This window comes from Ranitomeya variabilis, chromosome 4 (genome assembly GCF_051348905.1).
Source record: "Ranitomeya variabilis isolate aRanVar5 chromosome 4, aRanVar5.hap1, whole genome shotgun sequence".
NCBI lineage: Eukaryota > Metazoa > Chordata > Amphibia > Anura > Dendrobatidae > Ranitomeya > Ranitomeya variabilis.
This window is the reverse complement of record NC_135235.1, coordinates 430963028-430990948: the sequence shown is the minus strand read 5'-3', so window position 1 is coordinate 430990948 and position 27921 is coordinate 430963028. Positions and strand designations below refer to the sequence as shown.

At 43.2% G+C, this 27921-nt stretch overlaps 1 protein-coding gene across 1 annotated transcript in view; it reads left to right on the top strand.

Moving 5' to 3' along the window:
- The window catches only part of SMIM36 (small integral membrane protein 36), a 37210-nt gene extending 9965 nt beyond the window's left edge, over positions 1–27245 (top strand). The window contains exon 2 of the mRNA XM_077257587.1: positions 26176–27245. The gene's annotated coding sequence lies outside the window, so the exon portion shown is untranslated. The remainder of the gene's footprint in view (positions 1–26175) is intronic.
- The last annotated feature ends 676 nt before the right edge of the window (positions 27246–27921 follow it).

Below are 27921 nucleotides of genomic sequence, written 5' to 3'. Positions count from 1 at the left end.
TTTGAGTAGTGTTTTGAAGTTGACCGTGAAGTGACTCTTTCCTGTACTTCTGCTATCTAGTAAGCGGACCTCACTGTGCTAAATCTGCTGTTCATCCTACGTATGTCTTTTCCTCTTGACTCACCGTCAATATCTGTGTGGGGCTGCTATCTCCTTTTGGGGTTCATCTCTGGAGGTAAGGCAGGCCTGTATATTCCTCTGATAGGGGTAGTTAGATCTCCGGCTGGCGCGTGGTGTCTAGGGCATCGTAGGAAACACTCCCCGGCTACTTCCAGTGTCGTGTCAGGTTCAGGTCACGGTCACTTTAGTTCCCATCACCCGAGAGCTAGTCCGTTGTTATTTTGATTTCCCTGCCATTGGGAAAATCATAACAGAAGGCCTGGCAGAGCATCAAAAAGGTGGAAACACAGAGCCTGGTGATGTCCATGAGTTCAAGACTTCAGGCAGTCATTGCCAACAAAGGGTTTTCAGCCAAGTACTGAAAATGAACATTTTATTTAAAATTATTGAATCTGTCCAATTACTTTTGATCCCTTTAAAAACAGGGTCGCACATGTTAAGGAGCTGAAACTCCTAAACCCTTCATCCAATTTTAATGTGGATACCCTCAAATGAAAGCTGAAAGTCTGAACTTCAACTGCATCTGAATTGTTTTGTTTAAAATTCATTGTGGTAATGTCTATAACCAAAATTAGAAAAATGTTGTCTCTGTCCAAATATATATGGACCTAACTGTATATAACTAGTCAGAAAGAATGGATGACAAAGTAGTGGATCCAAAAGAGGAAACAGGACCATTTTTTGTCTGGTACACTACTGTAGATGCTTAAGAACAGAATACAGAAAATTATAAGATCAATTCCGGCATCACATTCACTATAATGTGGGAGAAAAAAAAAAATGGATGGCCAGATGTAAGGGTCAAGGCTTTAGAAATATGTAATTGAGACGTAATTTCATACAGAGGGAACCATAATGTAGCATTAAACAAAGGAACAAAGAGGTTAATGGACCGTGCATCTGTCCACACGTGGTTCGTTAACACTGTGCATAGAACATGAATATCCATGAACGAGAAGAGATTGATACATTACAATATGGATTACAAAACACTAGACATCTTCAAACAATACACAATACAATTAAAAAAAGTTAACTTCTCTCTTATAGATTTATCAAGAGCATTTTAGAATATACAATATATTCAGTCTATGGAGTACTGGGGATTAAACTCTCCAGGTCTCAATACAATTAAAGTTTAACCCCTTCCGGTCATGGCTGTTTTCTGTTTCTATATTTTCATTTTTTATTTTTTCTTACCCATCTTGCATGAGTCATAACCTTTTCTTTTCCGTCGGCATAGCCATATGAAGACTTGTTTCTTTGACTGACACCATTTATTTTATCATGTGACGTATTGAAAAGCGGGAAAACAATTCCAAAGTGTGACAGGATTGCAAAAAAGCGCAATTCCGCAATTTTTTAAATTTACTGCGTTCATTATCCAGTGAAAGGTACCCAGAAATATAATTCTCCTAGTCATTATAAAGATACCAAAAATGAATAATTTTATGTAAGTGGTAAAGAAATCTTTGGAAATGTGTAAAAAAATAAAATTTTTAACTTGTGCTGCTATTTTAAAAAACCTGATAACTTTTTCAATTTTCGGTCGATCAGGCTGTATGAGGGCTTCCTGAGTAGAGTTGAGCGACTTTCATTTTTTTAAGATCGAGTCGGGTTTTGTGAAACCCGATTTTGTCCAGAGTCGAGTCGAGTGCAGTCGGCCGATTATCGCTAAAAGTCGGGGATCGACCGAAACACGAAACCCAATGCAAGTCAATGGGGAAGCATAGTCGGCAGTGAGTGGAGGCCAGGAAAACACCTACAGTGCCCATTTTAATGCCAAAAACATCCATTCTTGTTTCTGAAGCTTGTCAATCTTAATTAACTTTATAATAATAGTTGGGCATAGGGAATTGGGGGTCATTTGGCAAAAGTTGTGGGGGGAGTAGGGCCGGCTCAAGTTTTTCGTGGGCCCAGGAAATGCGGACTACGTCACGGCGGTGTTGCAGGGAAAGGTAAGTATTTCAACGTTGCAAGTGCTGTGATCCTGAGCAAGCAGGGGGGGCCCACTCGTTCACATTGGCACTGGCACAGGGCCCCTCAAAGTACAGCGATGTGTGTTTGCATGGCGGGGGCGCCTCCCACCAGCAGCGACACTTTTGCGTACTCTGAGGGGCCCTGTGCCAGTGACGTCGCCAACGAGTATGCCCCCCCACCTGATGAAGGAACCTGCACTTTCATCTGCACCTTCCTCTCTGTCCCTGTGTAAGGTGGTATAACATGCGGGAAGGGGAACCTTACTTTCAGCAGGGTCAGATTCTGGCTGTGTAGAGTATAAGGGGAATGTAGTGGTCTAGGTCAATGTACCAGCAGACTCATCTAGCAGTGGCTGGGCAATGGGCAGGATGAGGAGGAAACAGATATAGGGCCAAAGAATAAAGTAGGCTAAATGCAGTTCAAAATTGGTAACAGGACTAAACAGGCGGCATTGCTTTGTTCAGTGGAGTAGCAAACCCAAGAGCAGCAGACACTGTTTCAAGGGCATAACCACACTAGTAGGCCAAATGCAGTTTAATATCTGATAGTATAGGGCGAAAGCCAGAATGTGGAAGCTCAGCTTTGTTCAGTTGAGGACAACACCAGGCAGGGGCAGACAGACACCTTTAGTAGGCCGGAACAGCCAATTGCATTTTTAAAAATGGTAATTTGGAACTGAAGGTTGAAGCTCAGCTTTATTCAGTTGAGGACAACACCAGGCAGGGGCAGACAGACACCTTTAGTAGGCCGGAACAGCCAATTGCATTTTTAAAAATGGTAATTTGGAACTGAAGGTTGAAGCTCAGCTTTATTCAGTTGAGGACAACACCAGGCAGGGGCAGACATTCACCTTTAGTAGGCCGGAACAGCCAATTGCATTTTTAAAAATGGTAAATTGGAACAGAAGGTAGAAGCTCAGCTTTATTCAGTTGAGGACAACACCAGGCAGGGGCAGACATTCACCTTTAGTAGGCCGGAACAGCCAATTGCATTTTTAAAAATGGTAATTTGGAACAGAAGGTTGAAGCTCAGCTTTATTCAGTTGAGGACAACACCAGGCAGGGGCAGTCAGACACCTTTAGTAGGCCGGAACAGCCAATTTTTTAAAAAAACAGCAGTTAGTAAGAGGCAGAAGGTAGAAGCTCAGCTTTATTCAGTTGAGGACAACACCAGGCAGGGGCAGACAGACACCTTTAGTAGGCCGGAACAGCCAATTGCATTTTTAAAAATGGTAATTTGGAACTGAAGGTTGAAGCTCAGCTTTATTCAGTTGAGGACAACACCAGGCGGGGGCAGACATTCACCTTTAGTAGGCCGGAACAGCCAATTGCATTTTTAAAAATGGTAATTTGGAACAGAAGGTAGAAGCTCAGCTTTATTCAGTTGAGGACAACACCAGGCAGGGGCAGACATTCACCTTTAGTAGGCCGGAACAGCCAATTGCATTTTTAAAAATGGTAATTTGGAACTGAAGGTTGAAGCTCAGCTTTATTCAGTTGAGGACAACACCAGGCAGGGGCAGACATTCACCTTTAGTAGGCCGGAACAGCCAATTGCATTTTTAAAAATGGTAATTTGGAACAGAAGGTAGAAGCTCAGCTTTATTCAGTTGAGGACAACACCAGGCAGGGGCAGACATTCACCTTTAGTAGGCCGGAACAGCCAATTGCATTTTTAAAAATGGTAATTTGGAACAGAAGGTTGAAGCTCAGCTTTATTCAGTTGAGGACAACACCAGGCAGGGGCAGTCAGACACCTTTAGTAGGCCGGAACAGCCAATTTTTTAAAAAAACAGCAGTTAGTAAGAGGCAGAAGGTAGAAGCTCAGCTTTATTCAGTTGGGGACAACACCAGGCAGGGGCAGACAGACACCTTTAGTAGGCCGGAACAGCCAATTGCATTTTTAAAAATGGTAATTTGGAACTGAAGGTTGAAGCTCAGCTTTATTCAGTTGAGGACAACACCAGGCAGGGGCAGACATTCACCTTTAGTAGGCCGGAACAGCCAATTGCATTTTTAAAAATGGTAATTTGGAACAGAAGGTAGAAGCTCAGCTTTATTCAGTTGAGGACAACACCAGGCAGGGGCAGACATTCACCTTTAGTAGGCCGGAACAGCCAATTGCATTTTTAAAAATGGTAATTTGGAACAGAAGGTTGAAGCTCAGCTTTATTCAGTTGAGGACAACACCAGGCAGGGGCAGTCAGACACCTTTAGTAGGCCGGAACAGCCAATTTTTAAAAAAAACAGCAGTTAGTAAGAGGCAGAAGGTAGAAGCTCAGCTTTATTCAGTTGAGGACAACACCAGGCAGGGGCAGACAGACACCTTTAGTAGGCCGGAACAGCCAATTGCATTTTTAAAAATGGTAATTTGGAACTGAAGGTTGAAGCTCAGCTTTATTCAGTTGAGGACAACACCAGGCAGGGGCAGACATTCACCTTTAGTAGGCCGGAACAGCCAATTGCATTTTTAAAAATGGTAATTTGGAACAGAAGGTAGAAGCTCAGCTTTATTCAGTTGAGGACAACACCAGGCAGGGGCAGACATTCACCTTTAGTAGGCCGGAACAGCCAATTGCATTTTTAAAAATGGTAATTTGGAACAGAAGGTTGAAGCTCAGCTTTATTCAGTTGAGGACAACACCAGGCAGGGGCAGACAGACACCTTTAGTAGGCCGGAACAGCCAATTTTAAAAAAAAAACAGCAGTTAGTAAGAGGCAGAAGGTAGAAGCTCAGCTTTATTCAGTTGAGGACAACACCAGGCAGGGGCAGACAGACACCTTTAGTAGGCCGGAACAGCCAATTGCATTTTTAAAAATGGTAATTTGGAACAGAAGGTTGAAGCTCAGCTTTATTCAGTTGAGGACAACACCAGGCAGGGGCAGACAGACACCTTTAGTAGGCCGGAACAGCCAATTTTATAAAAAAGAAGCAGTTAATAAGAGGCAGAAGGTAGAAGCTCAGCTTTATTCAGTTGCAGCTTCTTGGCAATAATATAAAGAAGACGCGACAGGACAACACTCGGTGGATGCCATATCTGTTTTTTCAATGGAAAAAAACCTTTCAGTTAACTACTTGCAGGAGCAAGTTTTTGTAGCTGGTGGACAATTTTTTTTAAAAAAAGCAGTTAATAAGAGGCAGAAGGTAGAAGCTCAGCTTTATTCAGTTGCAGCTTCTTGGCAATAATATAAAGAAGACGCGACAGGACAACACTCGGTGGATGCCATATCTGTGTTTTCAATGGAAAAAAAACTTTCAGTTAACTACTTGCAGGAGAAAGTTTTTGTAGCTGGTGGCCAATTTTTGTACTGTACCAGTTTTTTGTTGTATGTGTTTTTGTTTTTAATGTTAAAATGTCTGCATTTGATATCTCTCCAGTATTTTCTTTTTTATAAGCAAAATACTGCAGTTTTACATCGGTTACATGGATACACAGGCAGCTTGGTGGTGAGTGGAGGAGTATTTAAAGTAGGGACCGCAGACAGGCTATCAAAGGCCTAAAATAACAAACAATAGGCTCATGGCAGCTTTACAGCAGTTACATGGATACACGGGCAGGCAGCTGGTGATGAGTGGAGGAGTATTTAAAGTAGGGACCGCAGACAGGCTATCAAAGGCCTAAAATAACAAACAATAGGCTCATGGCAGCTTTACAGCGGTTACATGGATACACAGGCAGCTTGGTGGTGAGTGGAGGAGTATTTAAAGTAGGGACCGCAGACAGGCTATCAAAGGCCTAAAATAACAAACAATAGGCTCATGGCAGCTTTACAGCGGTTACATGGATACACAGGCAGCTTGGTGGTGAGTGGAGGAGTATTTAAAGTAGGGACCGCAGACAGGCTATCAAAGGCCTAAAATAACAAACAATAGGCTCATGGCAGCTTTACAGCGGTTACATGGATACACAGGCAGCTTGGTGGTGAGTGGAGGAGTATTTAAAGTAGGGACCGCAGACAGGCTATCAAAGGCCTAAAATAACAAACAATAGGCTTATGGCAGTTTTACAGCGGTTACATGGATACACGGGCAGGCAGCTTGGTGGTCAGTGGAGGAGTATTTAAAGTAGGGACCGCAGACAGGCTATCAAAGGCCTAAAATAACAAACAATAGGCTCATGGCAGCTTTACAGCAGTTACATGGATACACGGGCAGGTAGCTGGTGATGAGTGGAGGAGTATTTAAAGTAGGGACCGCAGACAGGCTATCAAAGGCCTAAAATAACAAACAATAGGCTCATGGCAGCTTTACAGCGGTTACATGGATACACAGGCAGCTTGGTGGTGAGTGGAGGAGTATTTAAAGTAGGGACCGCAGACAGGCTATCAAAGGCCTAAAATAACAAACAATAGGCTCATGGCAGTTTTACAGCGGTTACATGGATACACGGGCAGGCAGCTTGGTGGTCAGTGGAGGAGTATTTAAAGTAGGGACCGCAGACAGGCTATCAAAGGCCTAAAATAACAAACAATAGGCTCATGGCAGCTTTACAGCGGTTACATGGATACACAGGCAGGCAGCTGGTGATGAGTGGAGGAGTATTTAAAGCAGGGACCGCAGACAGGCTATCAAAGGCCTAAAATAACAAACAATAGGCTCATGGCAGCTTTACAGCGGTTACATGGATACACAGGCAGCTTGGTGGTGAGTGGAGGAGTATTTAAAGTAGGGACCGCAGACAGGCTATCAAAGGCCTAAAATAACAAACAATAGGCTTATGGCAGTTTTACAGCGGTTACATGGATACACGGGCAGGCAGCTTGGTGGTCAGTGGAGGAGTATTTAAAGTAGGGACCGCAGACAGGCTATCAAAGGCCTAAAATAACAAACAATAGGCTCATGGCAGCTTTACAGCGGTTACATGGATACACAGGCAGCTTGGTGGTGAGTGGAGGAGTAGTGCAAGGAGTGTCTGTCCCAGTACTCCCAAAATATAAATAGATGTTAATGTCTCGCAAAACAACCAAAACAAAAAAAAAGGTGGCATACTTAGGTACAGGGGTGGGCTCATCTACTGAGTTTCTGACATAGTAATTTGGCAGTAACTATTTAATGGTGCCAATATAGGACACAGACACAGACTACTTTAAGTTGCATCATAGATGTCTACAAATTTGTATTGTCAGTGCCAGACATTGAATGATGTCAGCGAATAGACTAAAGATTGGTGGAGCTGTGCGACATAATTTTGCACGTGGTAGAGCACATTTTGAGCTGGGGTAGGGGGGAACTCTCTTGAGGCCGGCGGGACCGCCCCAGGGCCCCTCATGTTACAACGGTGTGTCTGACGTTGGGTGCGCACCACCACCGCCAGAGACACTACATTGTACTATGAGGGACCCAGTAGCAATGCCGTCAACCAAAAGCGAGCACACCCACCTCTTCAGACAAACAGCAGTCTCACGGGTGCTTGCGCCAAGTCGCGATACCACGGCCCCGTGTGGGGAGTTTTGCCATTTAGGGAGGTGTAAACATGTCGTATGCTGTACAATCAGCTGCAGCAAATTAGACATTAGAAAAGTAATTCACAGGCACGAGCTTTTCATAGGAAAGCTAGGTGTCGGCCGGGCAAGGTGGGGCAAAAGATTTCGAAATCCAGTTGTGGTTCATTTTAATGAATGTTAGATCGTCAACATTTTGGGTAGCCAGACGAGTCCTTTTTTCGGTTAATATTGAACCTGCAGCACTGAATACTCTTTCTGATAGGACACTTGCTGCCGGGCAAGCAAGCTCCTGCAATGCATATTCTGCCAATTCTGGCCAGGTGTCTAATTTGGAGGCCCAGTAATCAAATGGGAATGACGGTTGAGGGAGAACATCGATAAGGGATGAAAAATAGTTAGTAACCATACTGGACAAATGTTGTCTCCTGTCACTTTCAATTGATGCAGCAGTACCTGTCCTGTCTGCGGTCATAGCAAAATCACTCCACAACCTGGTCAGAAAACCCCTCTGTCCAACGCCACTTCTGATGTGTGCACCCCTAACACTCCTAGTCTGCTGCCCCCTGGAGCTCGTGTGAGAACGATCACGTGAGCTGTGTGCTGGGAATGCCTGAAGCAAACGGTCAACAAGAGTTGATTGTTTGGTTGCTAATATTAGTTCCAAGTTCTCATGTGGCATAATATTTTGCAATTTGCCTTTATAGCGTGGATCAAGGAGGCAGGCCAACCAGTAGTCGTCATCGTTCATCATTTTCGTAATGCGTGTGTCCCTTTTTAGGATACGTAAGGCATAATCCGCCATGTGGGCCAAAGTTCCAGTTGTCAAATCTCCGGTTGTGATTGGTTGAGGGGCAGTTGCAGGCAAATCTACGTCACTTGTGTCCCTCAAAAAACCAGAAACCGGCCGTGACACGCAACCAATTTCCTGTGCCCCCGGGAAAGGTTCGGCATTAAAAATATACTCATCCCCATCATCCTCCTCATCCTCCACCTCCTCTTTGCCCGCTACCTCGTCCTGTACACTGCCCTGACCAGACAATGGCTGACTGTCATCAAGGCTTTCCTCTTCCTCTGGTGCAGACGCCTGCTCCTTTATGTGCGTCAAACTTTGCATCAGCAGACGCATTAGGGGGATGCTCATGCTTATTACGGCGTTGTCTGCACTAACCAGCCGTGTGCATTCCTCAAAACACTGAAGGACTTGACACATGTCTTGTATCTTAGATCACTGCACACCTGACAACTCCATGTCTGCCATCCTACTGCCTGCCCGTGTATCCTCCCACAAATAAATAACAGCACGCCTCTGTTCGCACAGTCTCTGAAGCATGTGCAGTGTTGAGTTCCACCTTGTTGCAACGTCTATGATTAGGCGATGCTGGGGAAGGTTCAAAGACCGCTGATAGGTCTGCATACGGCTGGAGTGTACAGGCGAACGTCGGATATGTGAGCAAAGTGCACGCACTTTGAGGAGCAGGTCGGAGAACCCAGGATAAGTTTTCAATAAGCACTGCACCACCAGGTTTAAGGTGTGAGCCAGGCAAGGAATGTGTTTCAGTTGGGAAAGGGAGATGGCAGCCATGAAATTCCTTCCGTTATCACTCACTACCTTGCCTGCCTCAAGATCTACTGTGCCCAGCCACGACTGCGTTTCTTGTTGCAAGAACTCGGATAGAACTTCCGCGGTGTGTCTGTTGTCGCCCAAACACTTCATAGCCAATACAGCCTGCTGACGCTTGGCAGTAGCTGGCCCATAATGGGACAACTGGTGTGCAACAGTGTCATCTGCCGATGGAGTGGTTGGCAGACTGCGTTCTGTGGAAGAGCTGTAGCTTCTGCAGGAGGACGAGGAGGAGGAGGAGGAGGGGGTGCGAACGCCTACAGCCAACTGTTTCCTAGACCGTGGGCTAGGCACAACTGTCCCTAAATTGATGTCGCCTGTGGACCCTGCATCCACCACATTCACCCAGTGTGCCGTGATGGACACATAACGTCCCTGGCCATGCCTACTGGTCCATGCATCTGTAGTCAGGTGCACCTTTGTACTCACAGATTGCCTGAGTGCATGGACGATGCGCTGTTTAACATGCTGGTGCAGGGCTGGGATGGCTTTTCTGGAAAAAAAGTGTCGACTGGGTAGCTCGTATCGTGGTTCAGCGTACTCCATCAGGGCTTTGAAAGCTTCGCTTTCAACTAACCGGTAGGGCATCATCTCTAACGAGATTAGTCTAGCTATGTGGGCGTTAAAACCCTGTGTACGCGGATGCGAGGATAAGTACTTCCTTTTTCTAACCAGAGTCTCATGTAGGGTGAGCTGGACTGGAGAGCTGGAGATCGTGGAACTTTCGGGTGTGCCGCTGTACATGGCAGACTGAGAGACGGTTGGAGACGGTATTGTTTCCGCCGGTGCCCTAGATGCAATATTTCCTCCTACAAAACTGGTGGTTCCCTGACCCTGACTGCTTTTGGCTGGCAAAGAAACCTGCACAGATACTGCCGGTGGTGCGGAAAATGGTGGCCTTACAGTGACGGAAGGGATGTTGCGTTGCTGACTAGCTTCATTGGCCGAGGGTGCTACAACCTTAAGGGACGTTTGGTAGTTAGTCCAGGCTTGAAAATGCATGGTGGTTAAGTGTCTATGCATGCAACTAGTATTTAGACTTTTCAGATTCTGACCTCTGCTTAAGCTAGTTGAACATTTTTGACAGATGACTTTGCGCTGATCAGTTGGATGTTGTTTAAAAAAATGCCAGACTGCACTCTTCCTAGACTCGGATCCCTTTTCAGGGATTGCAGACTGAGCTTTAACCGGATGGCCACGCTGTCCTCCAACAGGTTTTGGCTTTGACACGCGTTTTGGGCCAGATACGGGCCCGGCAGATGGAACCTGTTGCGATGTTGATGCCTGCTGCGGCCCCTCCTCCACCTCCGCTTCTGAACTACTGCCGCCTGCACCCTGTTCCCCCAATGGCTGCCAATCGGGGTCAATAACTGGGTCATCTATTACCTCCTCTTCGAGCTCGTGTGCAACTTCGTCTGTGTCACTGTGTCGGTCGGTGGTATAGCGTTCGTGGCGGGGCAACATAGTCTCATCAGGGTCTGATTGTGGATCTGTACCCTGAGAGGGCAATGTGGTGGTCTGAGTCAAAGGAGCAGCATAGTACTCTGGCTGTGGCTGTGCATCAGTGCACTCCATGTCAGAATATACTTGTAATGGGCATGGCCTGTTAAATGTTTCACTTTCTAAGCCAGGGACGGTATGTGTAAAGAGCTCCATGGAGTGACCCGTTGTGTCGCCTGCTGCATCCTTCTCTCTTGTTGTAGTTTTTGCTGAGGAGGACAAGGAAGCGACTTGTCCCTGACCGTGAACATCCACAAGCGACGCGCTGCTTTTACATTTACCAGTTTCGGAAGAGGAGGCAAAAGAGCTAGAGGCTGAGTCTGCAATGTAAGCCAAAACTTGCTGTTGCTGCTCCGCCTTTAAAAGCGGTTTTCCTACTCCCAGAAAAGAGAGCGTTCGAGGCCTTGTGTAGCCTGACGACGAAACTGGCTCCACAGCTCCAGACTTAGGTGGAATATTTTTATCCCCACGACCACCTGATGCTCCACTACCACTACCATCATTACCAGCTGACAATGAACGCCCACGACGACCTCTTGCACCAGACTTCCTCATTGTTTTAAAATCTTAACCAAAGTAACTTTATTTGTTGCTGTCAAACAACTTACACGGTGAGCTATAACTTCAGTATGATTTCAATATCCCTTAACAGGTTGGTGAGACCACAAGGAAAATCAGGCACAATGTTACACACTCTGTTTTCTGTGGCACAAAATCACAGAGATGACACACACGCAGGACTGTCACTCAAGCACTAATGTCAATATTAATCTCCCACCTAATTTATTTTTTTTTTTTTTTCAGGGAGACTTTAGAAACCAAATAATATTAAAAAAACCAAAAAAATAAATAGCCTTTCTATGGCCCACTGAATGAGAGAGAGAGGTGGCACACCCAGGAGTCAAGACTGGCACACAAGCTGAAAGGGCAATATTACTCTCCCACTGTTTTTTTAAGTTTTTTTTTTTTTATTTTCAGGGAGACTTTAGAAACCAAATAATATTAAAAAAACCAAAAAAATAAATAGCCTTTCTATGGCCCACTGAATGAGAGAGAGAGGTGGCACACCCAGGAGTCAAGACTGGCACACAAGCTGAAAGGGCAATATTACTCTCCCACTGTTTTTTTATGTATTTTTTGTTTTTTAAGGGAGACTTTAGAAACCCAATAATATTTAAAAAAAAAAATAAATAGGCTTTCTATGGCCCACTGAATGAGAGAGGTGGCACACCCAGGAGTCAAGACTGGCACACAAGCTGAAAGGGCAATATTACTCTCCCACTGTTTTTTTATGTTTTTTTTTTTTTCAGGGAGACTTTAGAAACCAAATAATATTAAAAAAACCAAAAAAATAAATAGGCTTTCTATGGCCCACTGAATGAGAGAGAGGTGGCACACCCAGGAGTCAAGACTGGCACACAAGCTGAAAGGGCAATATTACTCTCCCACTGTTTTTTTATTTATTTTTTTTTTTCAGGGAGACTTTAGAAACCAAATAATAAGAAAATAAATAAATAAATAAATAGGCTTTCTATAGCCCACTGAATGAGAGATAGCACACACAGCAGTGGCACACAAGCCCTGACTGAGGCCAATATTTTTCTACCACTGATTGATGTAGTGTTTTTGTGTTGAGGTAGATTTTAGAACACAAATCAAGGAAAAAAAAAAATGCTTTCTATGGCCCACTGAATGAGAGAGGTGGCACACCCAGGAGTCAAGACTGGCACACAAGCTGAAAGGGCAATATTACTCTCCCACTGTTTTTTTTTTTTTTTTTTTTTTTCAGGGAGACTTTAGAAACCAAATAATAAGAAAAAAAATAAATAAATAAATAGGCTTTCTATAGCCCACTGAATGAGAGAGGTGGCACACCCAGGAGTCAAGACTGGCACACAAGCTGAAAGGGCAATATTACTCTCCCACTGTTTTTTTATGTATTTTTTGTTTTTTAAGGGAGACTTTAGAAACCCAATAATATTTAAAAAAAAAATAAATAGGCTTTCTATGGCCCACTGAATGAGAGAGGTGGCACACCCAGGAGTCAAGACTGGCACACAAGCTGAAAGGGCAATATTACTCTCCCACTGTTTTTTTATGTATTTTTTGTTTTTTAAGGGAGACTTTAGAAACCCAATAATATTTTAAAAAAAAAATAAATAGGCTTTCTATGGCCCACTGAATGAGAGAGGTGGCACACCCAGGAGTCAAGACTGGCACACAAGCTGAAAGGGCAATATTACTCTCCCACTGTTTTTTTATGTTTTTTTTTTTTTTCAGGGAGACTTTAGAAACCAAATAATATTAAAAAAACCAAAAAAATAAATAGGCTTTCTATGGCCCACTGAATGAGAGAGAGGTGGCACACCCAGGAGTCAAGACTGGCACACAAGCTGAAAGGGCAATATTACTCTCCCACTGTTTTTTTTTTTTTTTTTTTTTTTCAGGGAGACTTTAGAAACCAAATAATAAGAAAAAAAATAAATAAATAAATAGGCTTTCTATAGCCCACTGAATGAGAGATAGCACACACAGCAGTGGCACACAAGCCCTGACTGAGGCCAATATTTTTCTACCACTGATTGATGTAGTGTTTTTGTGTTGAGGTAGATTTTAGAACACAAATCAAGGAAAAAAAAAATGCTTTCTATGGCCCACTGAATGAGAGAGGTGGCACACCCAGGAGTCAAGACTGGCACACAAGCTGAAAGGGCAATATTACTCTCCCACTGTTTTTTTATGTTTTTTTTTTTTTTCAGGGAGACTTTAGAAACCAAATAATATTAAAAAAACCAAAAAAATTAATAGGCTTTCTATGGCCCACTGAATGAGAGAGAGGTGGCACACCCAGGAGTCAAGACTGGCACACAAGCTGAAAGGGCAATATTACTCTCCCACTGTTTTTTTATTTATTTATTTTTTTTTCAGGGAGACTTTAGAAACCAAATAATAAGAAAAAAAATAAATAAATAAATAGGCTTTCTATAGCCCACTGAATAAGAGATAGCACACACAGCAGTGGCACACAAGCCCTGACTGAGGCCAATATTTTTCTACCACTGATTGATGTAGTGTTTTTGTGTTGAGGTAGAATTTAGAAAACAAATCACGGAAAAAATAAATAGGCTTTCTATGGCCCACTCAGTGAGAGATGGCACACACAGGGATGGCACTGTAGCAGAAATGCCAATCTTAATCTCCCACAAAAAAAAAAAAACAGGGACTGTCCTACAATTACTATCTCCCTGCAGTAATCTAAGCCAGGTATGGCAGGCAGCAATAGGAGTGGACTGATGCACAAATTAAATAAAAAGTGTGGACAAACAAAAAAGATAGCTGTGCAGAAAGGAACAAGAGGATATGTGCTTTGAAAAAAGCAGTTGGTTTCCACAGTGGCGTACACACAGCAATACAGCTATCACGGAGCCTTCTAGGGCAGCCCAATGAGCTACAGCGCTGAGGAAAAAAATAAAAATAAAATAGCTTCCACTGTTCCTGCACACCAAAGGTGGTGTTGGACAGTGGAAATCGCTACAGCACAAGCGGTTTGGTGGTTAGTGGACCCTGCCTAACGCTCTCCCTGCTTCTGACGAAGCGGCAGCAACCTCTCCCTAAGCTCAGATCAGCAGCAGTAAGATGGCGGTCGGCGGGAACGCCCCTTTATAGCCCCTGTGACGCCGCAGACAGCAAGCCAATCACTGCAATGCCCTTCTCTAAGATGGTGGGGACCAGGATCTATGTCATCACGCTGCCCACACTCTGCGTTCACCTTCATTGGCTGAGAAATGGCGCTTTTCGCGTCATTGAAACGCGACTTTGGCGCGAAAGTCGCGTACCGCATGGCCGACAAGCACAGGGGTCGGATCGGGTTTCATGAGACGCCGACTTAGCCAAAAGTCGGCGACTTTTGAAAATGATCGACCCGTTTCGCTCAACCCTATTCCTGAGATGACGTTTTTATTTTGGGGTATATACGATGTTGTGATATGCTCTTATTCCATTTTGTTTAAAGTGTTGTGGTGGCCACCAAAAAAACGTGATTCTGGTGTTCAGGTTCTTTTTATCATTACGATGTTTACTGATTGGGTTAACTCATTTTATATTTTGATGGATCGTACTTTTACGGATTTAGGGATGTCACACGTGTATTTTTTTCATTATTATTTTTGTATTTTTAATGGCGAAAAAGGTGGGTGATTTGAACTTTTTTAAGTTTATTTTCATATTTTTAAAACTTTTTTTTTACTTTACACATTTGTTAGTCTTCTTAGGGGACTTGAACCTATGATCATCCTATTGCTTTTGTTATAAACAGCAATACAACAGTATAAATGTATATAGTAAAAGTCTCGGTTTCTTATGGGCACCAGCCAAAAGCAGGCATTCACAGTGCCATCATGACAAGCATGGGTTCTTCTGCAGACCCCTGGCTATCCTGCCAACCCATAATCGCTCTATGATCAAGTCACTGGAGCACTGATGGGGGCATAGGATGATGCGCTCTTTTGCTGATGCGCTCTAAATGCCTCTGTCAGAGATTGATAGCGGCATTTAACAAGTTAACAGCTGCAAGAAGAGCTCTGCTCAATGTGCAGATTTTAGCAGCAGATGACAGCTGAATATTGTAACCATCATCTGCCAGCAAAGATGTGGGCTTTGTTCCTGCAGAGTCGGGAAGCAGTCATATGATGTACTGAACGTCATATGTTGGTAAGGGATTAAAATCTGATGGTAGTCTAAAGGGTGGGGGTCCAACCCCTGAGGCACTTATGGTGCATACATTAGATATGCCATAAATGTAGCTCTATTTTAAGCAGAAAACAGAAGGGATAATACCAGTTCACCGCTGAAGGTTATAGGAGTCCAGCGTGCACAAAACCACGAGCTGACCACTCATGTGTAGCAATTGCAAAAAGAAGAAAAAATGTTCCAGCTTCTGGTAAAATTTTCAGAATAATCTTTATTCCCTCAAAAAAAATTGAAAAAAATGCAGGACAGGAACAAGAACAAGCAACACGTTTCAAACACGGTTGTTCGTCGGTGCGGTGGGTGAATTTATTGTTTCCTCTATTTTTAGAAAACCACTGTCAGGCAATACCATCATTCATTATAGGCGTAGACATCCCAAACATGTACACTGTGTTGCGAAAGTATTCGGCCCCCTGGAACTTTTCAACTTTTTCCCACATATCATGCTTCAAACATAAAGATACCAAATGCAAATTTTTGGTAAAGAATCAACAACATGTGGAACACAATTGTGAAGTTGAACAAAATTTATTGGTTATTTTAAATTTTTGTGGAAATTCAAAAACTGAAAAGTGGGGCGTGCAATATTATTCGGCCCCTTTAACTCGATACTTTGTTGCACCACCTTTTGCTGCGCTTACAGCTGCAAGTCGCTTGGGGTATGTCTCTATCAGTTTTGTACATCGAGAGACTGAAATTCTTGCCCATTCTTCCTTGGCAAACAACTCGAGCTCAGTGAGGTTCGATGGAGATTGTTTGTGAACAGCAGTTTTCAGCTCTTTCCACAGATTCTCGATTGGATTGTGGTCTGGACTTTGACTTGGCCATTCTATCACCTGGATATGTTTATTTGTGAACCATTCCATTGTAGATTTTGCTTTATGTTTGGGATCATTGTCTTGTTGGAAGACAAATCTCCGTCCCAGTCTCAGGTCTTTTGCAGACTCCAACAGGTTTTCTTCAAGAATGGTCCTGTATTTGGCTCTATCCATCTTCCCATCAATTTTAGCCATCTTCCCTGTCCCTACTGAAGAAAAGCAGGCCCAAACCATGATGCTGCCACCAACATGTTTGACAGTAGGGATGGTGTGTTCAGGGTGATGAGCTGTGTTGCCTTTACGCCAAACATATCGATTGGCATTGTTACCAAAAAGTTTGATTTTTGTTTCATCTGACCAGAGCACCTTCTTCCACATGTTTGATGTGTCTCCCAGGTGGCTTGTGGCAAACTTTTAATAACACTTTTTATGGATATCTTTGAGAAATGGCAATATCTTCTTGCCACTCTTCCATAAAGGCCAGATTTGTGCAGTGTATGACTGATTGTTGTCCTATGGACAGACTGTCCCACCTCAGCTGTAAATCTCTGCAGTTCATCCAGAGTGACCATGGGCCTCTTGGCTGCATCTCTGATCAGTCTTCTCCTTGTTTGAGATGAAAGTTTAGAGGGACTGCCGGGTCTTGGTAGATTTGCAGTGGTATAATACTCCTTCCTTTTCAATATGATCGCCTGCACAGTGCTCCTTGGGATGTTTAAAGTTTTTGAAATAATTTTGTATCCAAATCTGGCTTTAAACTTCTCCACAACAGTATCACGGACCTGCCTGTTGTGTTATTTGGTCTTCATGATGCTCTTTGTGCTTCAAACAGAACCCTGAGACTATCAAAGAGCAGGTGCATTTATACGGAGACTTGATTACACACAGGTGGATTATATTTATCATCATTGGGCATTTAAGACAACATTGGATCATTCAGAGATGAACTTCTGGAGTGAGTTTGCTGCACTGAAAGTAAAGGGGCCAAATAATATTGCACGCCCCACTTTTCAGTTTTTGAATTTCCACAAAAATTTTAAATAACCAATAAATTTTGTTCAACTTCACAATTGTGTTCCACTTGTTGTTGATTCTTCACCAAAAATTTACATTTGGTATCTTTATGTTTGAAGCATGATATGTGGGAAAAGGTTAAAAAGTTCCAGGGGGCCGAATACTTTTGCAAGGCACTATAGCTAAAGCGGTTCTTACTGGTGAACACATTTGTATTAAAAGAAATTGCAGTAACCCCATAGTTTACTAAATTGTAGACTTGCTAAACGTGGATGTCCCCACTGGGTATTAAAAAGAGCATAATCCATCTGTGATTAAAAAAAAAACAGATCTTCATTCGCTGTCCTAAGGAACCTAACCTAACCATAATATCATCACACATGCAAACAAACCAGTTTTTTCTACCCAGTATAGTCCTCAATTCTCTAGTATTAAACAAATTGTATTAAAACATTTACCTTTACGGTTTGAGGATGACATTCTTTCTTCCATTCTTAAATCTGGATGTTCTGTTGTCGCCAAAAAAGCACCTTCACTGGCAAATCGACTTTCTCAGTTTTTTTCAAGACCCAAATCTGCAGGTACCCCACTTAATCGTAAAGGCTTTTTTTCACTGCGGAGCCCGACGCTGCAGAACCTGTGCCTTTGTGAGCCAGTGCTCCTCCTTTTCTAATTCTGACAACAGTCAGAGCTTCAGTGTTAAGCAATTCATTAATTGCAACATTGACCATGTTGTCTATGCAATAGAGTGTACAGCATGCAACAAGCTGTACATTGGATGAACATCTCATAAACTAAAGGTTCGTATTAACGAACATATTAATTATATAACTGGTTGCATCCATAACAATAGACATTCATCCTCCACATCCAAACACTTTATTGATGCACATAGAGGAAATCTTTCATCTCTCAAGGTTTTTGGTTTTGAAAAAATTACCAGACCGGCTCGAGGTGGTGATATGCAAAGGCGTCAAATGGTGAGGAAGACGTTCTGGATTTTTAACTTGGGTACTCGTTCTCGATTGCATCTGAAAAATGAAATAGCTTATCATTATTGAGATTTTGAAAAAAGTTTTTATTTTTTTTCTATATTATTTCATTTATTGGTCATTTCTCTGTTTTCACCCGTATTTTCTATTTAGATTTCAATACTCATACATTGTATTTCCTTTCTTTTCTCTTCCTTGCACAGTGTGTTAGTTTTAGTCAATTATTTTTCACTAGATGGTGGACCAATTCTAACGCATTGGGTATTCTAGCGTATGTATGTATGTATATAGCAGCCACATAGTATATAGCACAGGCCATGTAGTATATAGGAGCCATGTAGTATATAACAGACACGCAGTCTATAACACAGCCACGTAGTATATAGCACAGCCACGTAGTATATAACACAGCCCACATAGTATATAGCAGACACGCAGTCTATAACACAGCCACGTAGTATATAGCACAGCCACATAGTATATAACACAGCCCATGTAATATATAACACAGCCCATGCAGTATATAACATACCCAAGCAGTATATAACACAGCCCACGCAGTATATAACACAGCTCACGTAGTATATAACACTGCCCACGTAGTATATAGCAGCCACGCAGTATATAACACAGGCCGCGTAATATATAACACAGCCCACGCAGTATATAACACAGCCCACGCAGTATATAACACAGCTCACGTAGTATATAACACTGCCCACGTAGTATATAGCAGCCACGCAGTATATAACACAGCCCGCGTAATATATAACACTGCCCAAGTAATTTACAACACTGCCCATGTAGTATATAGCAGCCACGCAGTATATAACAATGCCCATGTAATATATAGCAAAGCCCACGCAGTATATAACACAGCCCACATAGTATATAACACAGCCCACGTAGTATATAGCAGTGTGGGCACCATATCCCTGTTAAAAATAATAATTAAAATAAAAAATAGTTATATACTCACCCGCCGTTGTCCAGCGAAGCTGTCCCTATGTGCGCGCTGCTGCCGCCAGCTTCCGTTCCCAGAGATGCATTGCGAAATTACCCAGATGACTTAGCGGTCTCGCGAAACCGCAAAATATTCTGAGTAATTTCGCAATGCATCTCTGAGAACGGAAGCTGGCAGCAGCCGCGCGCGCATCGGCGGACAACGGAAGGTGAGAATAGCAGGTTTTTTGTTTTTTTATTATTTTTAACATTAGATCTTTCATGCTTTGCTGATTGGTCGCGGCCAGCCGGCGCAACATTGGCGCCGGCTGGGTGTGACCAATTAGCGAACCGTGATTTAAATCCCGTGGCAATGTTACTGATTGGTTGCGCCGGCTGGGCACGACCAATCAGCGAAGCGTAATTTAAATCCAGTGGCAATGTCGCTGATTGGTTGCGCTGGCTGACCGTGACCAATCAGCGACGCGTGATTTAAATCCCGCACCAATGTTGCTGATTGGTCGCGCCGGCTGGCAGCGACCAATTAGCGAACCGTGATTTAAATCCCGTGGCAATGTCGCTGATTGGTTGCGCCGGCTGGGCACGAGCAATCAGCGAAGCGTGTTTAAATCCCCCGCCAATGTCGCTGATTGGTCACGCCAGCTGATCGCGACCAATCAGCGAAGCGTGATTTAAATCCCACGTCAATGTAGTTGATTGGTCGCGCAGGTTGGCTGCGTCCAATCAGCGAAGCGTAATTTAAATCCCACGGCAATGTTGCTGATTGGTCATGCCGGCTGACCACGACCAATCAGCGAAGCGTAACTTAAATCCCGCGGCAATGTCGCTGATTGGGCGTGCCGGCTGGGCGCGACCAATTAGCGAACCGTGATTTAAATCCTGTGGCAATGTCGCTGATTGGTTGTGCCGGCTGCCCGCAACCAATCAGTGAAGCGGTGGGACCAGAGCATCGCGAGCTGCAGGAAAAGCTGCTGCGGAGGCGACGGAAGGTGAGAATATCACTATTTGTTTAAATTATTTTTAACATTATATCTTTTTACTATCGATGCTGCATAGGTAGCATCAATAGTAAAAAGTTCATCACACAGGGTTAATAGCACCGTTAGCAGACTGCGTTACATCGCATTATGCTGCGGTGTAACCCAGTCGGTTTAATGGACTGCTAAAACGCCATGTGGGTGGCGGGCGCTGACTGGGGGGAGTATAGAGGGGGCGCTGAGTGCAGGGGAGTAGGGAGCGGCAATTTCGTGACCAGACTGTGCCCGTCACTCCCGAGAGTGCATTGCGGTCTCGCGAGATGATGACATAGCGGTCTCGTGAGACCGCACGTCATCATCTCGCGAGACCGCAATGGATGGACCGGACCGTCACGAGGTGTGGGAAAGACCTGGGCTGTATTCAGGGGGCCGACAGAAGGTGAGTATATAATGATTTTTTTATTTTTTTATTATTTTTAACATTAGATCTTTTTACTGTTGATGCTGCATTGGCAGCATCAATAGTAAAAAGTTGGTCACACAGGGTTAATAGTAGCGTTAACGGAGTGCGTTACACCGCGGCATAACATGGTCTGTTAACGCTGCCATTAACCCTGTGTGAGCGCTGACTGGAGGGGAGTATGGAGCGGGCACTGACAGCTGGAGAGTAGGGAGGGACTAATTCTCAGCCAGATTGTACCCGTCGCAGATTGGTTGCGGCCGTCAGGCCAATCAGCGACGCGGGATTTCCGGGACAGACAGACAGACAGAAAGACAGACAGACAGAAGTACCCCTTAGACAATTATATAGTAGATGTGTGTTGCTTAATTGCACCTGTGTATTTAAGACTGGTGCTTTGTCATTTTTAACTCAGCATGATAAAGAACAACCATGTTCGAAACGAGTCACTTGCTCTTGTTCCTGTCCACCATTTTTTCAATAGTTTTTTTGATGGAATAAAGATTACTCTGAAAATTTTACCAGAAGCTGGATGGCCTCACTCTGGGATTCTGGGAGGCTTCTTATAGCCTCATTGTGGGGCCATTCCCTGTTGCTTATACTCTGACCCTTGGCCGAGTGTGTGTGACCCTGTTGTGCCTGTGCTTTGTGCCCATGCTTTGTGCCTGTGCTACTTTATGCTTGTCTGGTACTGATCTGGTTCTGTCCCCATTTAGAGTTCTGTCTGTCCCTTTTGTATTGCGCTGCTATCTCCGTTTATGACCCCCGTTTGTACAATTTGAGTTTTCCTCTCCTCTACTTTAAGGTGCCTGTAGAATCCTTCACCTATCTCCAGTAGCAGGATGCTAAGCCCCGCCCCCTGTGGTCACATGATCGTAGGTCCTTCTGTTTTCTGCTATCTTCAGCATGCTGCTCAGGTCCCGTCTGCCTGAGCTTTCACCGTGGCATCTGACCCCAGGAGTCGTGGCAGCACGCCGGTGCTGACAGGATCCTGATACTTATAATCCGAAAGATACGTTAATAAATAAAAAGAAGCTAAATGATCAAGTCTACTTAAGACCCAATAATTTTGTGCTTCAAAAAATGAACTACAAGGAATTAAAGTTTTTCTTTCAGGATTTACGAAAATGCTTCCAAGGAATAGGTTAATTAAATACTTTAAAACCTTGTACATATCTTTTCAATCGCCCACAGCTCTACCATCAACCATCATTCTGGTGATTCTTGCTGATCTCTGCTTTCTTCCTGCAGCCATCATATGCCATACATCATTCAGGAGAATGATGCAGCTGATTTCTGCAGTCAGTGGTTGCATACATGTAGTTTTGATCGAGCACTGAAATTCTCGAGAGCTCGGTACTCAAATCGAGTACGTCGGACACTTGGATGAGCTCCACTCGAGTAGCGAGCAAAATGGAAGTGAATTTGAAACTCTAGCATTTTTTCAGAAAATGGACTCCCTCTCTTTCTACATCCCCAGAGCTCTACAGCTCACAAAGAGTCAGACTGACAGACGAGTCCCTACTCTACTAGCAGGCAAATTCTCTGCTTCAGTGCGTCGCACGGTTCAGAAAATTCAAATGAGCTACTTCTGGGGACCCGAGCACTCAAGCATCACGTGATAATTGCCAGTGCTCGATATTCGATCAAGCACCCTGATGCTTGATTGAGTATTGAGCAATTCCAAGCTTGTTCGCTCATCACTAGTCACATGTCATACATGCGGGCATCACTGCGGGGAATAGTGATTGGTTAAAGTAATGACATAATATATGGAACGTAAGGGAGGCAGTTAGAGACCGTCAGACAACAGGAGTCAATGGAAAATCTGAGAATAGACGAGATGAATATTGGTTTACTTTTTAGCGTCACTATTTCCAAATTTTTTGGAATCCCGGAGCTCAAAAATTGTTTTTGTGAAAAAGCAAGAAATTTTGGTATAACATAAATTAATGTTGACTACAAAATACGCTGCATTTTTGAGCAAGTAGGGATACTAGTAAGGTAAGCTTCATTCACACTATGCCTAAAACTCCAATTTGTAGGCAGTAATATAGCACCCAAAGAGGCGTACAACGACTTTATGTGTGGCATATAAGTTCCACTAAACCTAAGTTTACTTTTCATAAACGAACATAGTATACTTTACTTTTTCAATCTATTTAACTTTAAATATTGCAATTGTAAGGATCTTTATTGTAACTCTTGTGAAATAATTGTCAAATGACAGACAGAGATGGCAGATGTTTGTCTACACACAGAAAATTGCAAGTTCGGGCTTGGAATGGTGTAAATGCCAGAGGACTGTAAGCATTACATGGTTAGTGCCCTAATAAAAGAAGGCTATGGATCAGAGCTAGAGCTTAAAGAATAAACCAGGTAAGGGAGAGGCAGGCTAGTCTGGCCAAGAAAGCTCATGTTCCTTAGCTTTTAATGAATTCCCATCATGTTTCTAGCTTTGGTTATCATAACTTTGCCGGCAGCCACAAATTATTGTTAGGTGAAAGAGACACCATGGTTTTAATCCTACACAGGCAATGATACTAATTAGTCTTTATGTCTCTTGTTTGTTTATTAATTTCTAAAAGCAATATAGAAATTGTTAGAAATTAAAGCTTTTCCAGAATTTCTAACTTAGACTTGAAGAGCACCAGGTCAAAAGTGGCCAGTTTTTGGTCTTGGTGACTATTCTGTTTTGTATTTTTTTTTAATCTACCATACAGTGGTAGAGATATGGGAGCTTTTTCTGTGACAATTTTTATGGGTTTTTATGCAATTTCATGCAGATATTTAAAAAGTTTCGATTGTTGGCTGTCTGAGTGCTGGGATTCCCTTACTAGTGAGTGTGCTCGTTACTCGGGTTTTCCGAACATGCTCGGGTGGTCTCCGAGTATTTTGGGCGTGCTCGGAGATTATGTTTGAGTCGCTGCAGCTGCATGATTTGCGACTGTTAGACAGCCTGAATACATGTGGGGATTCCCTTACAAATGGGCAACCCCCACATGTATTCAGACTGTCTAGCAGCCGCAAATCATGCAGCTGAGGCGACTCAAGCATAATCTCCAAGCACGCTTGGAAAACCCAAGTAGCGAGCACACTCGGTCATCACTAATCCCTACTGATCACTAAAATTAAGGGGCTCAGTAGAAAGTCTATGAACCAGTCTTAAGGTATCGAGGAGAGACATTACCTGACTGGACTATTCTATCCTTTGTATTAAGGATTGTTGAATTTTTACTCAACTGCATCCCCACGGATGAAAACTCCTAACATATTTATCTCTTGTCTCTCTCAATTTTTGATAAAATTAGTGCATTTTTAGATATAACATTTCTGTGCAGAAATGTTTTTCTTACTTCTTACACCAGCCTTTACTGGATTTAGAATTGCAACTTTCAAGTCACTATTTGTAGATTTGTCTTGGACCTAATTTGCCAAACTAAACAGGTTAACCCTAAAACCACCTAATCCCAGAAACTCAGCAGACCATGACAATAAGACGAATTGGACCATAAAGCGCACCCCAAATTTTGGGGCGGAAAATAGCAGAAAAAAGGTTTTTATAAGATGGGGGTCCATCTTACTGTCCGAATTTAAGGTATCTTACCTGAGAGCCAGTGGTGGTATAGCGAGGTCACAGAAGGCAGGGTTCCTTCCTCAGGAAGCCGATGGTGGCAGAAGTGTGGTGATGCTGCGCAGTGGGCAGTGCGGAGTGCACCTGAGCAGGGTCCCTTCTTCAGGATGCTGGCAGCAGAAATGTGGCGGCACCACGGCCTAGTGTCCACGGTGCATCACCGGTTTCCCTGCGGCCATCTTCCTGAAACCATGGGCTGCCAGAGGCTTCAGGAAAATGGCTGCCGGAGACTACACGTGCTCAGATTGAGATCTCGATGGCCATTTTCCTGAAGCTGAGTGCCGCCGAGATTTCAATCTGTGCACACGCGGCCTCCGTCGGCCATTTTCTTGAAGCCTCCGGCAGCTCACGGCTTCAGGGAGATGGTCGCAGGGAAACCGGTGATGCAGCCTGCTCACCGTGGATGCCAGCATCCAGAAGAAGGGACCCTGCTCAGGTGCACTCCGCACTGCCCACCGCCACAGCATCGGCACACCTCTGCCGCAACCCTCCGGTAAGCCTGCGTTTGGACTGTAAGATGCACCCCCCATTATCTCCCAAATGTTTTGGGAAAAAGTGCATCATATAGTCTGAAAAATACAGTAATTGAAATTTATAGCCTTGTGACCTTACATCATCCTGATAGATAAACAGCTAAAAGGGGCATGAGAGAAAGCCATCAGTCCAAATCAAAAGTTTGACTATATATGTTGAATGTATAGTCAACGTACCTGTGCCCAAACTTTCAACAATGCTACACCGTTTCTCCACACTGGTGCTCAGTTTGCATCTATCCAAAATAGCCATTGTTGCCTGCAGCTTCTCTTCACAGAAAGCGTTCTTAGAAGTCACAGTCATGACCTCCACTGTCCTCTGACAAACTAACAGGTTTAATCTTATTAACACTGCATGTCAGTAGACAATGGCTGAAAAAAGTCACTCTCCAGTATACATAGCCCACATTTATTTCACTTATATACAGTATATCTAACGATCATGCACATCAACTAAGTGACTCATAATCTACATCGTGATGTACATCCTACAGAGAGTCCATCTTTTTAGACTAAGGTGGCAATTCATCAAAACTTTTATGCCAGAATACTGTTAAAAATGTTAAAACTTTTGGCATTTTCACACCAGTTGGAATCAATTCTACCAAACTGGGTGAGGCTGGGGAGGGGTAATGATGTGGCATTCTGGCAAGTCACAAGGAGGTGCATTTCTCCGAGGAACATGCATCAAATTCATTAAGTGGTGCGCACCTCTTAAAGGAAATCTGTCAGCAGTTTTTTGCTATGTAATGTAATCTGAGGACAGCATGAGTTAGGGGATAAAACACAGATTTTAATGATGTGTCACATGTCAGGCTGTGTGCTGTTATTTACTTACAATGACGTTTATCATCTGCTGATAAAATGATCTACAGCAGTGCATGCTAGTCCGACCACCACCCCTTCCTGTGATAAGCAGCTCACTGTCTATGGAGAATGTACATAGAGAGCCTGGGGAGGGTGGGGGAAACTTTCTCAACTCTGTTGCCTTGCTAAATCTAAGAACTAGGATTGTGTGACAACCTCTGCACCCAGTAATCTCCGTAATACATCTCTGGATGCAGGGTCTCTTTGCCTACATCATGCAGCTCTCAGATGAGGTACCAAAAACCTGGTGATAAATTTCTTTGAATAAATTCAGCTGTACTTATTTAAGTGAGGTCATTAAGATTACTGGGTGCAACACCAGTCTTAATGAATCTGCACCTTAGCCTTTCTTAGCAATAGGGTTACATGATCAATAGCTTAAGAAATGTCTGCCAATTTGTGGAATTATCAACTTGTGTTATTTATAATATGTCTGGACATTTACTTTAATTACTCTTTGCACTTATTAGATATTCATAATACATTCTTTTCCCTTTTTTTAGATCGAGAGATGGGATTCTGGGAAGTGAGATTCCGGCACACGGAGATAACAAATTCCCTTCATTTTAGCATCTATCCCTATTGAATGATATAGATGAGCTTTGTGTATCCTTGCATTCAGATTACCATTGAGCTGCAGCATTCAGTCTTTCCGATTATTGTGATTAATGGGCATCTTACTCTGGAGGTATTTCAGAGGACAATATGGCACTGATTAGTACGGTTCTTCTAAAAATGCATTTGGATCTTGTAAAGGGTGGAAGTTGCACTGCTGCATTGAAGCTGCCCTGGGAGCTCCTATGGAGCAATGGTGACCTCTATAATATTGAAAATAATAGCTAAATATACAGCAGTCAATAAGGCTAAGATAAAGTGGTGCTGCTGCCAAGGAAGTGTGGTGTCTGATTAATAATACAAACTTTGAGCACAGCATGTCACTTGGTCATGAAAGGAGTAGGGTGACAAGCTTACTCACTGTTGGGGAGTACAGTGCCTGCAGAAACATGGAGCAGAGACTGCACAGGTGGGAGAAGAGGTCTCTCCAGCTAACTTATAGTGCTGCATTTGTTGAGCTAGAGAGCAGTCTATGGCCCACCAAAGAGTATCGACAGTGATGGCTGCATGACCTACTGCAAAGTAGTTGTGTTGGAGAAGAGGGAGTACTTCTTGCCATGTCCAGAGATTTCAACCTTGCAGATGCGATGGCTGCAGAAATGATAAAACAGATGACAATCAATGCTGAGAATGACAGCATGGAAGGAGAGGGAGACTTCCTCCTTGTATTGCCATAAGTGCCAGAAGAAGTCCAACCTAGAACCTGCAAGAGTTAGTGCAACTGGGTGACTGAACTTTAGCCCCTACAGCTACTGTCCTGCAGGAGGATGCACTGTTCCAAATAAGGAACCAAAAGTCAAGTAGAGACTATGCCCCTACCTCTGGGACTTCCTCCATGGCACTACCAGAACATAGGGACTGTCACTTAAAATGAACTGTCATATGTGGCTGTAATATTATGTAACATTACAAGTAATGCACCCTCCTGCGGAGAGAAAATATGTAACTTATGTGTACATTAAAGTTATTATGTTACTGCATATTTTTAATTCTGCCTCCATCTGCCATTATTTCATTGCTATCAAACAACCTGAATGATCATTGACATGCGACCACTTGAAGCTTTTGTTCAGTCCTGAACTATTCCATTACCAACTGTGAAGTAGCATGTCAGTGACTGATAGCGCTGGTGTTCTCTTATACTAGAGGGTCTATTTAGCCCTCTTATATATAATCTACAGTTGTGGCCTAAGTTTTTAGACTGACATAAATTTTGGATTTCACTAATTTTGCTGCTGCAGTGTTTTTAGATTTTTCAGTCAGATGTTTCTATGGTTTGTTATTGGAGTAGAATTATAAGCATTTTCATAAGTTTTTAGACTTTAATTCCCAAATACATCAAGTTTATTCAAAGACTCAATATTTACAGTGTTGACACTTATTTTTCAGTTCTTCTAAAATTTGACCTTGCAACTGGATATAGGTTCTGGGCCAAATGCTGTCTGATGATAGCCCATTCTTGCCTAATCAGTGCTTGGAATTTATCACAATTTCTGTGTTTTTGTTTGTTTATCCACTTTCTGACGACTGATCACAGATTCTCAACGGGATTAAAATCTAGAGTGTTTTCTGGCCATGGACCAAAAACTTGAATATTTTGTTCACCAAGCCACTTTACTTATCACTTTTACTTT